The sequence below is a fragment of the Haliaeetus leucocephalus genome, unplaced genomic scaffold (assembly GCF_000737465.1).
Source record: "Haliaeetus leucocephalus isolate CR32 unplaced genomic scaffold, Haliaeetus_leucocephalus-4.0 Scaffold306, whole genome shotgun sequence".
NCBI classification, from domain to species: Eukaryota; Metazoa; Chordata; class Aves; order Accipitriformes; family Accipitridae; genus Haliaeetus; species Haliaeetus leucocephalus.
Window position 1 is genome coordinate 1825874 of NW_010972742.1, and position 16047 is coordinate 1841920.

Consider the following 16047-nt stretch of genomic DNA (forward strand, 5'->3'; position numbering starts at 1 on the left):
TCAGCTCTGAATTTCCAGAGGATACAAACTGCAGTCTCGGGGCATAAATCTGACTAATGGGGATGGGGAGGTAATTTCTCCGTTGGGAGGTTCTTTTTGGGAACGTTGAAGTTGCCTCAGTTGTCTGACATAAATCCTGTCTGGTTTAGAAGTTTCTTTCCCTCTTTTTGGAAGGTTCTGTCAATGTCAATACTGGGAGAAAAAGAGATCTGTACTGCTCTCTTATGGCAGTATTGCATTTCTTATCTCACTGATGTTTTGTTGTCATGAAAGTATTCAGAAGCACTGGAATATAACAGTAAAGGCAGAGTTTAAGATGTTGAGCCTGCAACAAAAAGAAGGTGAAGAACTGGGGGCACAAGTACTCCTTGTGCCTGGCTGTCCTTTCATGTACTTGGCACACGACTCTTCCGGTTATGGGAATCCTCTGTGCAATGGTACCTGTGGGTGTCAGAGCAAGGCCAAGGGGTGCTGCTGGAAGGGAGAAGGAGCTGAATGCAGCATCCCATCAGTGCTGCAAGTTTGGGCTCTGTAAGGAAGGCTTCTGTTCTAAAGTGATACTGGTATTTGCTGATTAAAGGCAGCTGAGAAAGCACATCTGCTGAATTGATAAATATTGTTTTATACCACAAGCTGTGGCATCCCTTTGATCTTTGGTGTCCTGACTACGGCAGTTTTTGATCTCCTGCATTCTCTTTTCTTGGACAGTGCTGACAACTGAGTTGGGGCATGTATAAAAAAAGCCCATAAATAAAATTAAACTGTATCTCGGAGAAGTGCCATTAGGAGCTTATTTGTTGCCTAATTTAAATAGTCTGAACACTTTCCAGAAAATCGTTATCAGAAGCCACAATCCTATTTACAGTAGCAAGAAGTAATGGATGTCACTTTGATTAAGTGCATTTTTCTGAGGCTAATTATCAGCAAAGAATCATTTTGATGGATGAGGATGTTTGGAGAAGCTGCCTGTGCAGAAGAATTCAGCAACATCTTTATAAAAATTTTATTATCACCTGTTTAAAATCAAAGATTTTTCGGATGTTGCATAACCAAGAAGAGAGAGGCTTGTAACAACTGGGGCAAATCCTTTCAAGTTTCTACTTCCAGGTTAGATAGATTTTGAAAACTTCTTTGGCTGTTAACTGACATCTGGTCCTTGTTGCCTGAATTTGTCACTGACTGGTGGCTCTAAATCATAGGTTGCATTATACTTGGCACAAGCAAACTGGAGTGCTGAAATATCAGGCTTGTAGGATCTTATCCTTGCAGTTTTCATGCTAACATGCCCTAAGTGACTTCCTCATCAAATGCATTATTACATTAATGGATCTGAGCAGTTTTGTGTCCCTGTGTCAGGATCCTTGAATATGTCTGCAGCTGAATCCCCACTTCATTGCTCTTTGATTTAATGGGCAATTTTCCTCATTTTATATGGAAGATGCAGATGCTAATTGGAAAATTCCACTTTGTATCCAGAAGTTAGAAACAGTTATTTCTGTGAGGGTGAGGTAATTGCCAACATTATAGGTTCTGGACTGCAGTGTCTGTTCAGGCTGTACTGTGTGCGCTTGTGAAGGTTTGTAACCAGATTTAGGAGATCCAGCTCTGACGCCTGTGTGCCACAAAACTCCTCTAGCAAAGGCTCATCTCCTAGCAGTTTGATCCCTTGCTTGTGAAAGTGGGATGAAGGTATTTATTGTCTAATACCCCTTCTCTCAATAAGTGTGTTAAGACCCCAATCTCCCACCAGCCCTTTGTGCAGAATCTCACAAGGGGTGACTCAGTCTCAGTTGCGATGCCTGAGCCCAGCTCCAGACCAAGTAATAAATAACACTGGTGAAGGAGGTGGGATCTGAAACAGAAACTGAGGAGTTCCAGCATGACCACTTGAATTGAATTGATTCTCCTCTGCTTTTGCCACCTGGCAAAGCAAAATCAAAACACTTATTAATTGGATTAGGCTGTTTTCCTGAGTCAACACTTTGTCAGAAAGTTTCTGTCTGACAGTACACAAACAAGTGTGTACTCCTGAAAGCTCAGCCAGCCTGCGGCAGTAAGCCCGCTCCCAGTTGGAGCGACTGCTGCTCTGTGTGGGCTCCTGCCCCTGAGCCAGGCAGCAAGGCAAGTCAGGCAGGTGACAGATACTGGTGTAGCTCTTTCCAAAGTAGATGCCTACAGCTCTGCTGTGCCAGCCAAGGCTGGGGACAAGATCGAATTCAGTCCTCAGGTACCATCTAAGTTGTCGGAGAAGCTGCTGGCCAGGAGCCTCAGAGCTTATGGGGGGCAAACTGGACACAGGGCGCTCCTCTGATGGGGCTTCTGCCTGCTCTCTGAATGAGTGGGCAGGGGCATCCCAGGGACCAGGCATCTGGCATGGCTCTTCTGAAGCACGGTGCCTTAGGTCTAGACTAGCAGAGTTTATAGCAGCGTAGGGAAAAAGCACCTGGGGCAGGGTGTTGGCATAGTTAAATCTGCTGCCAGTCCCATTTGCCACCTTACATGGAAGAGTAACCACGAAGCCTGCGCTCCACAGTCCTGGGTGGCCGGGTCCTCTCCAGTGAGGGTGGCTGCAGCAGGTCCTCTCCCTTAGAGGCAAACCCAACATATATTGCCACTGGATTCCTCAGCCCGGCTCCAGATGGGATATACTGGGGTGAAGAGTGTGTTGGAAGCCTGGGGCAGCTTCATATAAAGCATTTGGGTTTTCTTGTATTTGTAGATTTTTTCTTTTAATGATAGATATTTTTCTTAATTGCGGTTTGCTTTTTCAGTTGTTCTGAAAGGCTGCAGTGATGAGTACTAACGCAGAGACTTAATTGAAGTGCTGTTTGGAGTTTTTTTAAATTGATATTTCCTTGTAGCTGTTGGTGTGCCTTTGCATATTCATCTTAAAGCAGGAATGCCTGGACATCAGCAGAAATATTAGGGAGGTTATGGAAGTAATAGAGTAAAGAGAAGAAATGCACTTCTCTTATATCTGTTATTTTATTTAAAAAAAAAGTCATTACTCTTTTCAGGGATATTGCTTTTACTGTCAGTAATGGACCTTGCTAGTAACAAAAATAAGTGCACACAGCGGTCTGGTGGAATGAGTGGAGGTGTCCCTGGGGTGCTGCAGTACGTACAGCTGTGCCCTGATGAAAAGGAAGAACAACACTGATTTTCAGTTATTTAGCACAATTTAACACTACGGGCTCAAATTTCCATCCCTCCCTGGTGTATTTTCTCAGTTTATTTACATTCACTTTGGTTTCTATTCAATTTATTGGGGGGATGGGCTTGAAAGGGAAAACGTAGTGTTTCAAGTTACCTGAGAGTACCTGTCCAAGTAAAGGGCAAAGCATGAGCAAGGGTGGCAGAGCACCACGTCCCTGCTGAGAGCGGTGGGTGTAGTCCCAGCAGAGACTTACACCACTTGAGGATCTGGTTTTTTAGCTTACATTGTGTGCAAGAGCAAAGGGGAAGGGCAAGGCCATGGGGAGGAGTGACAGCCCTCGCAACCCAGCAGTGAGCGCTCGCTCTCCACCTAAGTGGCTGACATTGGCCTTATTGAAGGAAAATTAAGCACATTGGCAAAATGAACATTTTTACTCCCCATGACCAGTTGTACAGGACACGCAGAAAGTCCTAACTGAAAGGTTTCCCGCAGTGAAACTGAAGAAACGGAGTGCAGAGTGGCATGAAAAATGTTGGAGTCTTGCATCCTACCATGGTTAACTAGGGCAAATCTCCTTGCACATGTTCTTGGCGTGAGACTGATGCCCGGTGGGGACATCACTGGTTGGTCCAGCTGCTCATGGGCCTGGTGCACCTTTCTGCCTGGAGCTTCTTGGAGCTCCTGTGCTCAGATGGATGGCTGCTTAAACTTGCCAGTAAAGAGCAGAGAACAGAAATCACATGTGAGCCAGTGTAAGAAGCCTGGTCACGTGCAAGGTCTAGGCAGAGATCTAGAAGGGACGTGGGTCCCTTTTGCACCAGGGAAGCGTCATGAATGTGAGTCTGTGTCCACAGATCTGGTGAAGAAACGGTGATATTTGTCATCGCAGCAAAACCCTGCATCTGCAGAAATCAATGGGAGTGTTGCTGTTGGCTTGGGTGAGGGTGGAAGGTCAGGCTGAGACCGAAGCTATTACGACTGCTGTAGTGACAGTATGAGAAACAACTTGGCAGCTGTAGCTGTAATTGCAGAGAATGCATTAAATTTTTCTGCTATGTTTTCCCACCGCTTTGTCTCGTCACAGTTGCATCTTTGTTCCCAAGGGAAATAATTTATTGCCATTCTGAAGGTGGTGCTCGTTCCTTTTCCTCTGCACAACCTGTTCGGTGACTGATGGCATGTAGGGAGCATCGGAGCTCAGGCTTCCCCCGCTCGCAGCCTTGGGGGAGATGGGGACTCAACTCCTGCTGCACCATCACTGCCTCCTGCAGCCAGCCCTGTCCTAATGCCGGCTCTACTTGGGCGTGAGCTGCTCTCGCACAGACCCCTGTGTGGTCGTGGTTAAAGAGGTCACAGGCAGAGCCTAAATAAATTGGTTCGTAAATCCCGCCCCCCCCCCCATTTTCCTGTAAGGCGTAGCATCTCAGAGACTTCATTTTGTGGTAGACAATGCAGCAGAGGGGTTTAGAGAGGAACAAAAGGCCTGAAATTTGGATCAAAACATCTCTGTTTCTGAGAAGTTCCACCAACAGAGAGGATTAATTCTTTGTCTACTATTTTCAGCTCTGCTTATCAAGAGAGATGTGAACACATTTGCTTGCTGAAGCCCTGCAGCTAGTGCAGATTTCCTTGCCATGCTGCATTTGCCTCTGCTCCACTGCCACTTGCTTGGATCCATAGTAAAGATGTAGATATTAATTTGCAAAGAAAATACCTCATATTCCTCCTGACTGACAGTTCAGTGAGTGGGTCATATGGGCACTGTACAAATATCTTGCCAGCTACCCACAGAACCGGGCTGGCTGCAGTTTGCCTGCGAAGGGTTGGCAGGGCAGGCTGCTGGGCAGTGCAAGGCTGAGCAGCACCAGCCTCCAAGTCCCTGAATCTGGAGATTTCTGCTAGTATCAGTCTATTAATTTGTTGCACTGCTGCACTAAAAATAATTTTATCTTCCATTCTTTCTTATCTTTCAGAGAGTTCAGAGTTTAGATTACATTGCTATATGACACTTGGTATAAAATGCTACTGCTGAACTTTATCTGCCGTCATGACCTCATTTCCTTCCTTTGTAGAGCATTTAGTTGCCATTTTAGCAAATTCACGGCTGGCTGTTTTACTGCAGGGAGATGATCGAAGTCCAACCTGCTGGAGAGCGCAGGTCCCTGGGGATGAGGGTCTGTGAGGAACAGCAGTCTCTGCTCTCCTGTCCTGTCCCAAAAACCTTATTGCAGGTGTCTTAAAATCTCCCCTGCATAACCAGAGGGCTGGGAGGAGGTTTCCAGGGTTGTGGGTTCCCTGGATAGGCTTCAGCATTGCCCCTTCAATTTTTCTAGACAGTAAATAATTGATAATGAAGAAGTTTGTGGTGATAGACTTGAAATCCAGGGCTGAAGTCATGGTGGGACAGATAGGTTGTGGATGTTAGCACATTACTAGCAGATCAAAGTAAAAAAAAAAGGCATGTTTTCCAAATCTCTCAAACTCAGAAAACTTGTTCCTTCAAGCAGGAAGCCTGTAGTAGTGGGTGAAGTAATGCTTTGCAACAGTTATGTAACTTGCAAGCATTTTAAAGAGTTATTTTCTCTTCTAAAATTCCATCAGATATTTGTTGCAGGGGGCAGGTGTGCCTCTGCAAGGGCCATTCACAGCTTTCTGGAAGAACTCCAGGAGCTTCGAGTGGGCTTTGCCTCTTCAGACTTGCACCGGGGCCACAATTGCATGGTCTTGCTTATGTCTTCTTCCTAAAGACAGACCACCTGGTTCTCTTCTGATCGTCCTTCTTCAAGAGATGGTCTGGGGCTGTGCTGTTTGCTGACAGTCAAGCAGGACATCGAAGCAGTGTTTTGTGAGTGGAAGCTGCAAAATGAAGTCTGCAGGCAGGCGAAACACGTTGGGATCATGACATCTCCAAAGCAATGGCTTTGTGGTCAGTTCCAACATGCTGGGTGCAAGCCCTCTATTTTGGGAACGAAAGTTTCTGCAGTCAGACGGTATTTGCTGCATGTGAGGGTACCTGTACACAGGCGTGTTTTCCCCTGTGTTTTTCTAAGATATTTTCCTCATTCACTAGGATTTCTCTTGCAATGGAGAGGGTACAGCTTGCTCACGCTCTCTCCAATCCAATGCAATCATTGTTTTTCCCTGCCTGCTTTTTTGCAGCAGTTGTGTGGGTGTGCATATATGCATAGCACAATGTACAAGTAGCCACGGCCACAGCCTTCGAGAGTTCAGAGCCGGGCCAGGACGTGGGCGCAGCCGGAGGGAAGGAAGGAAGGAAGGAGGAATCGTGCTGAAGGCTGAGGCTCACAGCATACGCTGAGCGAGCCCATTAGCCGGGGGTGGGGAGCTCGTGGGGTCAGCTGGGTAGCGTACAGAGTGAAACGGCGATGAATTAAATGGGTGAGATCACTGGTTTGCTTCAAGGGCAAAAGACTGAAATGTGGCGAGAGGGGGGCCATATGCAGCAAGGTGTCGCCTCGCTGAAGCCAAGAGGTTCATTCACCCCTTCCCTTTGTAGGGTTACTGTTTCAATGTATTAAGGTCTTGCCTGATGTGAGCTAAAAAGCAGAGCGAGGGTTGGTCTTGTACCTGAATGTGTTGGTTCAGAAACAACCCGCTTTTGCTCAGTGCAACCGCTGCTTGCAAAGTTGGGCACTAGCGAGGTGCCAGCTGTCTTGCGGCGGCGTGCCGCTGTGCCGCTCTGTGCCTCGGCACGCTCCGGCAGGCTGGAACTGGAGCTCCCCCGGCTCCCTGACATTGGAGCTGCTCCCAGCTGCGGTGTGAGGAGCAGAGCTGAGCCCTCACCTCTTCCCTCGGGGAGCGGAGCAGCGGAGCAGCCTTCCACTGCCTGGGGGGGGTTATGTCCCCGGAGGGGTTGTTGGGTGTTGGAGGAACCGATGGAGAAGAGTGCAGGCCTTCGCTGTGGCCAGTGCAAACCTCATTCTGTTGCTTGGGGGTGTCCATCTTGGACATGAGCTCTTTTCTCACCCGTGTGGCATCGCTCCCCTGACCCGCGTGGGGCTGCCCAGAGTCTGATCCTCCCTCTGTGCCTCGCCGCAGTCGGTTTACTGAGCTGGATTTCATGTCTACTGTTGTCACCAGTTTCTTTGTCACAGATGATTTTTCCTGCTGCTCTTTCATAATACTGTGGTAGAGCCCTCTTGAGGACAACACAAACATGACTCCTATCCAACAAAATTCCCCAAAGCCAGGGCAAAATTGTAATTTTCTTATTCTCTCCAGGACTCTGCTGTCACATCTCTTCTAGCTTTCAGCTGTAGCTTTGCATAAAGCTGACTGATGTGCTGCGTTTGCATGTGAGTTGCTGGATATGCTGTCCGGGGGGTACAGGGGGGTGTGGAGGGGGTATGTCCATGTCTCCTGTCCAGGCAGCAGTCCTTGTGCTCCCCCTGCAACAGGAGCTTAGCCAAGGCTGGAGGCTGAGATCCTCCACCCAGCCGGATCCTGCCTGGAGATGTGCGAGGGTCCTGAGGAAGGTGCTGTCATCCTCTTGTCTTCAGGTCCTGAAACTCTTGGAGTTAAACGTGGATCTGCAGATTGTCTCCCACCCTTCTTTGTGTGCTGCTTTTCTTCCCACGCTGGCTATTCCCTGGTCCTGGTTTGCAGAGGGCTGTGACGAGTTCCTTGCTCTGGGCTGGGGCTTGTTGGTCTCCTGCAACACTGGGAACAGCCACGGATACTGTGTGTTTGCCAGCCTCCGCTATCTGGTACAACAGCATGATTTTCTAAAAAAGCTTCATTTTAAGGTCAGGCAAAACCCACCACATCTTCTGCGATCGATCTGTCATTGAGATCTGCTGGATTTTCCTAAGTTTGGGTGGCGATTCCTGCTGCCTGGCAAACACCCATGTGCTCTCCGCTTTGCAGGCTGCGGCTCCCACGGGGCCTGTCGCAGCTTCTCTGGGCTTTGTGCCGCTCAGACCGGGTCTCCAGCCGACGGGTTCACGTAGCCGCCGTCTGCAAGCGCCGCAGATCGGCACGGCGGCAGGTCTGCGGCGTCTTCGGGAAGGAACCGTGGGGGAGTGCGGCGGGGAGGCTGCGGAGCGAGTGCCGGTACTACAGCGGCTGTGTTTGGATTAGTGACTCTGCTGCGCTTCCTGCAGCCCACGCAGGCTCCTGCAGGAGCGGGAGCGTTGCTCTGCAAATTTAGCAGCTACCTTTAGGCAGGGAGCAATTACTTTTTGGGCTGTGGGTAGAGTCATTGAGCCTTTCTGCATGTCTCGTATCCGTGCCGGCGGTGACTGTTAGCAAAGCCGTTGCTTTGGTTGAGCTTTGCTGCAATCGGTTTCTGACTTCAGATCAATACAAGCAGATTTATTTGGGAATTGGACGTTCTAAGTGCTGTGCTGCTGCTTTAGCCTGGCCAGCCCTCTGTGAGCCTTGGCCGTGGGTGGGTGGCCCAGTGAATGCAGCCCCCGTTGCTGGGGTGCCAAGCAGTAGAGCACGACGCACAAACACTGTGGTTCAGTGGCAGAGTACGTGCTAGCTCCCCGATGGCAGGAGCTGTCAAGAAAAGCGTTTCCTCTGTCTAGGAGAGAGGAACGTTTCTGGGGAGCAGGTGCTGAAGATGTTTAGCAAATGTCAGCTTGAGACCTTGCCATCCTGTGGGCAGAAGTGACATCGCTGAGAAATGTGTTATCCTGTCAGAAAGCAGTAAAAAATCCACCAGCTAAATGTTTACGAGCAAGGCAGGCCTTTGCCAAAAGCGGGTGTTTTTCCACCCCTGAGACTCATGGAGCGAGAGCTCCTTGGAGTAGCGGGAATCCTGCACCCGCACGTGCGGAGGCTGAAGGCAAAAGCCATTGGCACTGGCCGGGCAGGGCATCGCCATCCCTCCTGGGCAAAGGCTGCCAGCCTCTGCTGACCTCCTGCCTTCTCTTCTGGCTGTTTTTTTTTCTCTCCCTTGGCTTCTCTCTGGATTTTAGCAAGAAGCAGCCTGTGAGCTTCTCCCTGCCTCTGCTCTGGAGCCTGGAGCCTCGGTCTGCAGGGGTGGGGGGAGGATCTCGCCTCCTTCCCCTTCTGCGCTGAGCAGGGACCAGGCAGGGGCGACGCCAGACGAGCAGCTCTGGCGAGATGCAGATGCCTCTGTCTGATGAGCGCGGCTTGGCCTCGCGACTCGTGTAACTTGGGTTTTGACAGAGCTTGGGTAGCTGGGGCTCAGCCAGCGCTGCTGTTTATTGCTGATCCTGATCTGTTATCTCTATTTTTACTGGTGAGATTAGGCAGGTTGTGCCCCGCTGCAGGCAGAGAGGAACCAAACGCTTTCGGTTTAGAGTTTGTCTCAAGTCTTCTGCTAGTTCAGCTGAGTTGGTCTCATAACTATTACCGTTAGGACATAAGCATCTGGCCAAGCCACACTGCATTATTTCTGAATGCCTTAATCAATCCCCTAGAGCTATTTAATTCGACAGTGGCCTTCTTATTGCATGCAGTGTGCTATTTTGTATGCGAGCAAAAAAGCTTAAACAGAAAGGTTTCCTGCAGATGGGTAGTAAATACAGTTTTTCAAAGCTAAAACACTGTCTAAAACTTTTCTTTTCAGACCAGCTATGGATGTGGTTGGATGACTGGGAGTGGGGAGAGCTGCAGAGACTGAAAGAAACTCATTTGCCCGGTGTCCACATGTCGATGTGGGAAGCATATAATTACATCCAGGCTAATAGGTCCATATGGGAGTATTGTTTGAAAAATTTCTAATTTAATAAAATGGGTGGTAATTGGTTATTAGAAGAGAGTTTAATTGAAATAATTGGCATGGACACTAGTGTGCTAATTTAGTTTGGTATTTATAATGCACAGTCACATTGTTTGTTCAAGGGCAGAGAAATGGGTATTAGGTGGTGCCTGTATTTCTCAGCAAGAAGTTACAGATAGTCTCTGGAAAGACATTTATTCAAGGAAGCTGTTTAGTCGCTGTTCTTGAGCTTGGATTGGGAAGATGGATTTGCTTCATTACAGTTTGATGCAGTTACACCCACACTGCTGAGAGTGAAGGCCTTCTCTGACACTTCAGTTCCCACTTTGGATGACTTGAGATTGGTCTTTCTAGTCATCCGGAGCAGCTCCACCTCTCTGGCACAGGGACATACCCTTCCTGAGGCGCTCACACACACATACATGCATGAGTGTGCTCGCCCACGTGCCGGCATGCAAGCAAGAAAGGGGACGTTCGTCTTCTCTCTACACCCCTTCCTCCCCGTTTGTCTGAAGTTCCTCAAGACTTGTACCCATGGCATCAGTTCCACCTCGGTAAATCAGCACCACGAGGTTTTCCCATGTGGAGAGAGACTTTATAGTCCCATTCCTGAGTGGAGGTCTCTCATGTTGCCATCTCAGAGCTGTTGTACAGCGATTGCCATGAGGTGGAAGGCTCTGCTGCAGGAGTTAGTAATCTGTTGGGGTACTGAAAATGTTATGTAGTGAAAAGATGGTGACGCGAAGAGCCATTACATCTCATCAACCTCTTCCAGAGCTGACATTCAGCAATTGTTCCTTTTCGTCTTTCTCCAAAATGCTTTTAAAGCTCAGTATTGTCACATTGTTTGGATTCTTCCCACACTGTATCTGCACTTAGAACTGCCCAGTGCTGATGGAGAGGTTTATTGCCAGCAGCTATTTGCTAAAATTGAGAGGAAAAACAATTTCTAGTCAGCTCTTGTTATGGCCTCTAATGGGAGATATTTCTTTCTTGCTAGGAACTTGTAAATGTGTTTTAATGCTGGAAGCAGTGCTCTGTGGCTAAGAAATGTTCAGCTTCCAGGGTTCAGCAGTACAAAAATTTCTGCTTACAGACACGTGCAAAACACGTTGCACATGTACGAACGATGGATGCCTTCCCAATGGTGAGAGTTAAAATAAAACCCCCAACAACAATGAAAAAGAGCAAAGCCCAGCCATCAACCCCCCAAGCTTGCTCTCCAACACCCAGGGACATGCCTTGTACAGCTTTGTGAAGGAGTCCCGGCTGGCAGAGCTGTGCAGCAGGTTCAGGTTAAGCCCCAAAGGTTAATTAAGTAAATCCAAAGCCATCATTTGCATAGCAAGGTTATGCTGCTGAAGGAAGCCCTGTGCTGGTATGCAGAGGAGGCAGAGTGTCTTCTGCTCCGCCTGTGACGTGCAGGTTTTTCCAAGAGAAGCTGCTGATGCGCTTTGCCGCAGGAAGGCATCCAGCTTTGGAGGTGAGGGGCAAAGTTTGTTCATCACGTAAGCGTGCTGAAGCAGATGGCACTATGCCAGGCATGGCTTTCCCCTGCTGAATGAAGTTGGCGTTCGCACCCCCAGGGATTGCTTTGCCGTCGTCCCGTGTGTTATCAAGCTCCCGAGGGACTGCACCGCTTCAGAGGGAGCAAGTTAGGGGAACGTGGACTGGGCTTTCAGCCGGAGGGAGAAGGCAAAGGAGGGACGGTCAGCTCTGTGGCAGGGAATTATGAAAGACTGAGGTGAAATGCATGTCTGAATGAGTCCTGTGCCCTTTTCCAGAATTTCAGGTGCTTTTTCATGCCAGTGTGATCCCCCATGCCCTTTTGGAGGAGAATGACTCGAGAGGCGCAGCAGGTGCTGCTGATCAGGCACATATTGGCGCAGGAGAGTGCGGAGATCTGCTTTGGGGCCTGATGGCTGCTTTTCTTGAGCAACTTTTGAGAGTTGGAACAATTATCAAACCTTTAAAGGCCTTTTTCCCTCTGAGCTGCCCTGTTTCCCACTACCAGATCTTAGGGAGAGAAGGCAGTATGGCTGGACCTGCTGGTGCAGATATTAACACAATCATGATATAATTTAATCTTGATCCCATTAAACATCCTTAATGATCAGAGAGTTTCTCACTTTGTTTAATGGACTCTGTTCCAGATGATGAGGCTGCAAGATCAGACACTTGTTACAAATGTCTGTTTATTAAACAATCTTTCTTCCTAAAAGCTTCTGCCTGGCCAGAAGGAATATAAATTGAGAGGATGGTGTTTGCAGTTGAGTCTTTAAGGAGACACTGTGTAAAAAATTGGAGCCTATCCCTTTTTATTTTTGCGTGTCTTTATGTGAGAGATGAGAACAGGCCAAGAATTTTTTTTTTGAAGTGTGCTTTTTACTGTAAATGTATGAGGCAGTCGAGACCTGGCATCCATGAAATAGCATCTGCTGTCAGACCGACTCCTGGAGCGGATATTCCCTTCCCAACAGATGATTTGGTCATGGGAGTTGAACCAGAAGCTGATGAGCAGATAAGACCAACAGTGTATAATAACCTGACTTAAGATCCTTTTCCACGGCTTTAGTTCACCTTTTGCTCTTGACCGGGCATGCTCAGCAGAAGGCAGCACAGCTCTTGTATGTGTATGGCAGCGTTTGTCTCCTCTGGGGAGAAGTTTAGGGTTTTTTTTGCAGAAGAGGCCCCTGGGGCCTCTTACATCAGAGAAAAGGTGTTTAATGCAGTCATCTGCCCACCATACTCATTTAGTTCAGAGTACACAAAGTGGGTGGATACCTGACACTGTAAAAGACCTTTGCCATTGCTTAACTGCCGTGTTTAGGACTTTTAGGAATGCGCTGCCTGTTCGTGGTGGTGGTTCAGATGGCCCAAATATTACACAAGAAACCTTTTTTTCCTTTTAATGTCTTGGTTCTGAGCCCTGCTTTTGGCTGAATGTGTAAACAGAGAGACCCTGTTTGGCAGATCCCCGACGGCATCTGGGCGCAGCATGAGCTTTGACTTGGGCATTGCACATCACCTGGCTGGCAGGGACTCCGATCTCATGGCAGAACTTTCAGCTACAGCACGCTATTGATTGGTAAGCAAATTTTTCTCCTTGAAGTTAAAATAAGAAACGTACTTGAAGATCAATGGTCTGGTACAACCCCTTGTTCTAGTCCTTCCCACACACCATGATGAGGCTGTCACAGACTCCATGGAGTTCATGCTTCATTTCTGCAGCACATTGTGAATTTCTCTTTATACGGACTTGCCATTTTCTCTGTCTTATATAATGTATTATGAAATGAATGGTGACAGAAACGGGAAATGCCTGGCAAATGGCACCTAGCACGATCTAGCGACCCTGGGGAGGGAAGAAGATTTTATTACCATGAGGCACAGTTGGCAGAGCTGATGGAGAGCACCAAAGCCTAAGTTTCTCCTTTGAAGATTCATCTTTTTAAAAAAAAAGAAAAAAAGTTTTAAGAAGGTTTTTAGATGCTAAAATTCTCCGTGTTTTAGGCAGAAACTCTTAGAGCCATTTAATAAGTAAACACTGCTTTGCAGTTTAACAGATCGTTTCATTAGAATTTTAATACTTTAGTAACAAAGTCGCTGCAAAAATGTCACGCAGAAAAGGCTCCGAGTCCTTTAAAACTGCAAAATAGGAATCACTTTGGCATTTTGAAAGTCACTCTGAAATTGCTTCCTGGCGAGCTCTGCCGGGGAGCTCAGAGAGGAGTTTTGCAGCAGCGAGCGAGCGAGCCGCCTGTGCTGCCGGCTCATTAAACGCCGTAGTGTGTCTCCATCCAGAGCGTCGCTGGCTCCCGAAGGCACTTTGCTGCTGGGCTGCAAATACTGAGCGCTCGAAGAGCTCGCGAGAGGCTGCGTGGGGAGGCAGAAGGAGCCTTTTCAGCTCGTGCTGCCTGTCGCATCCCCTGGGAAAAGCTGGAGCGCATCCCTGGGGAGCAGGGTATTCCCCGGAGCGGAGCGTTGTTGGATAGCGTGCCACAGGAGCTGGGGGGTGAGCGCGCTGCTGTTGTCCATCCTGCCCTTAGCCACTGGCCGAGGATGCTCAGAGCATCCCTATCCTTTCTCCAGGTCTTGGCTCAGCTACCTGCAGAAGGAGAACAGGAAGGGGAAAGTCCCGGCCTCGGAGGGGAGCCCTGGGGCTCAGGCCCTCAGAAAGGCTGGAGGGAAGTTAGAGAATTTCCACGGTAATTACACCACGCGACATGAGTTTATTGCCTCCTCCTGACCGACATCTTGGGCACGGGGACCTCTCTGTTCCTGCTCCTCCTGTGGGTATCATGAGCGGTGCCCAGGGGTGTTTACAAGGTGTTGCCAGATTCACGGGGGAAAAGTACTGCACAAACACTTAGAGTAATAAGCATTTATAGTGCAAAGATCGTTACAGCTGGGAGGCACTAAACTGCAGCTACTTGCAGTGGAGGGCACTCACCCAGCCTGCTCATCCCTGGGAAAGCGGCTCTGCCAGCCCCGAGCCCTGTGCCGGGGGGAGCCCAGGAGCCCCCTGCTCCTCCTGGCTGGGCTTGGGTCCTGCCCTGCCACCTTCTCTGAGCATCGCCGCCTGCCTTCCCGCTCACCGCATTGCTCTGCCTCCCTGCGCAGAGCCGGGGCTGACTCATGCTCTGGGAAGTGCTGCCCGTCCCTGCCGGCACAGGCTGCCAGCTCTGCCGCGGTGAGGACCCCGGCGCTCGTCTCATTAAATCTTGGGAAGCAGATAGTGACCCCGTTATGTACTCATCTGGAAAAGTGACTCGGCTGTGCCTGATTGCTCTGCTCTGCCTGGAGACTTTTCATGCTTCCCTTGCAGATATATATTTAGATTTTACCCAAGGGCCCTTAATTTCCTTGCTGGTGTGAGCAGCCGTGACAGGTATACAGATACCTTCCCTTTTTCCTCTGGCCATTTTAACCTGTCATCAGCTTTGTTACAAAGTGGGAAGAGATTATGAGTCACTGTAAAGCTTCAGGGTCTCATTGCTCTGCTCGTAAGCATGTAAAATGCGCCACAGAAATAGGAAACTTGTCGGAGGTATCGTGGCTTTGTAGGGATATTTGTTCAGCATCTGCTCGGGTCTGCTCTATTTCTTCTCCCTGCTAAGCAGTCCCAAGTTAACATACTGGGTTTGCAGCTTTCATGTTCGTCGCTGATGAGCCACACTTAGAGAGGTAAAAATGGGTTTGCAAAGGCTGCGATGACAGTTCTGGGATTCAGCGCGCGAGGCTCTTGCGTCGCAGTTATATAAGGGCTCTCGCCGACTCTCCGGGTAGTCGGGGAGTTACTTGGCAAAGGGGACCTGCTGTCCCTCCTCTGGGCTAACCAAGAGGGGACTTGTTTGCAGATCCCCTACATCCATCCGTGGGGATCGGGGCGAGCCCCCTGGCAGTGGGATCGGCGGGATGCTGGGGCTGGCGCGGGCACTGCTCAGTGCACCGGGCGGGAGGGAAGCCACAGGGCACGGCTGGCTATTGCTGGGCAGTTTCTGAAGTCCTGGGTCCTCTCTTCTAAATGCTAATGGTTTGAAATCGTTAACATTTGAAGTGTTAATGCAGAGAACTCGGGGAAGAGGACAGAAATCAAAGGCTCTTGTAGTATCAGGCACACCGTCCCCCTCCGGGCTTGCAGCCTGCCTGCAAGCTCTGTATGTATTTTCTTACTTTACATAATTTTTCCGCCTCTCTCCATCAGCCCAGCTCTTCAAAGGCTTCCTTCTGTTTCCAGCTGTCTTGCTGCTGCTAAATATGCTCTCCTCTGTGCTTTCCAAAATGTTCCTTCTGCCCTGAAACTCCGGTGCTCCGGTTTATCAGAGAAGTCTCCCAAACTCTGCTGAGGAGACAGTGGGCATGGCAGTGAGCTGCTGCCAGGTGCCGTTCGGTTGTACTGCCTGATTCAGCTGCCAAGACTAAATAGGGGAAGCAAGAGAGTAAAATGCAGCCAGTTAATTTCTGCCTGTGTCATGCAAATCTTTCAGGCGCCTTCGAGTGCCTGGTCTCTGGTGCGGCACCGGTTGGCCAAAGGTTTCCGCAGCTGGTGGTGTCGGTGAATAATGATGTTCCCCTGCACCAAGCTCTCTCCTGTTGGGTTTCTTTGGTTTGTCGTGGTGCTGAGCACCCTCCAGCAGTGCATGGGGGGATGGAGCAGCCCCCCCCCCCAACC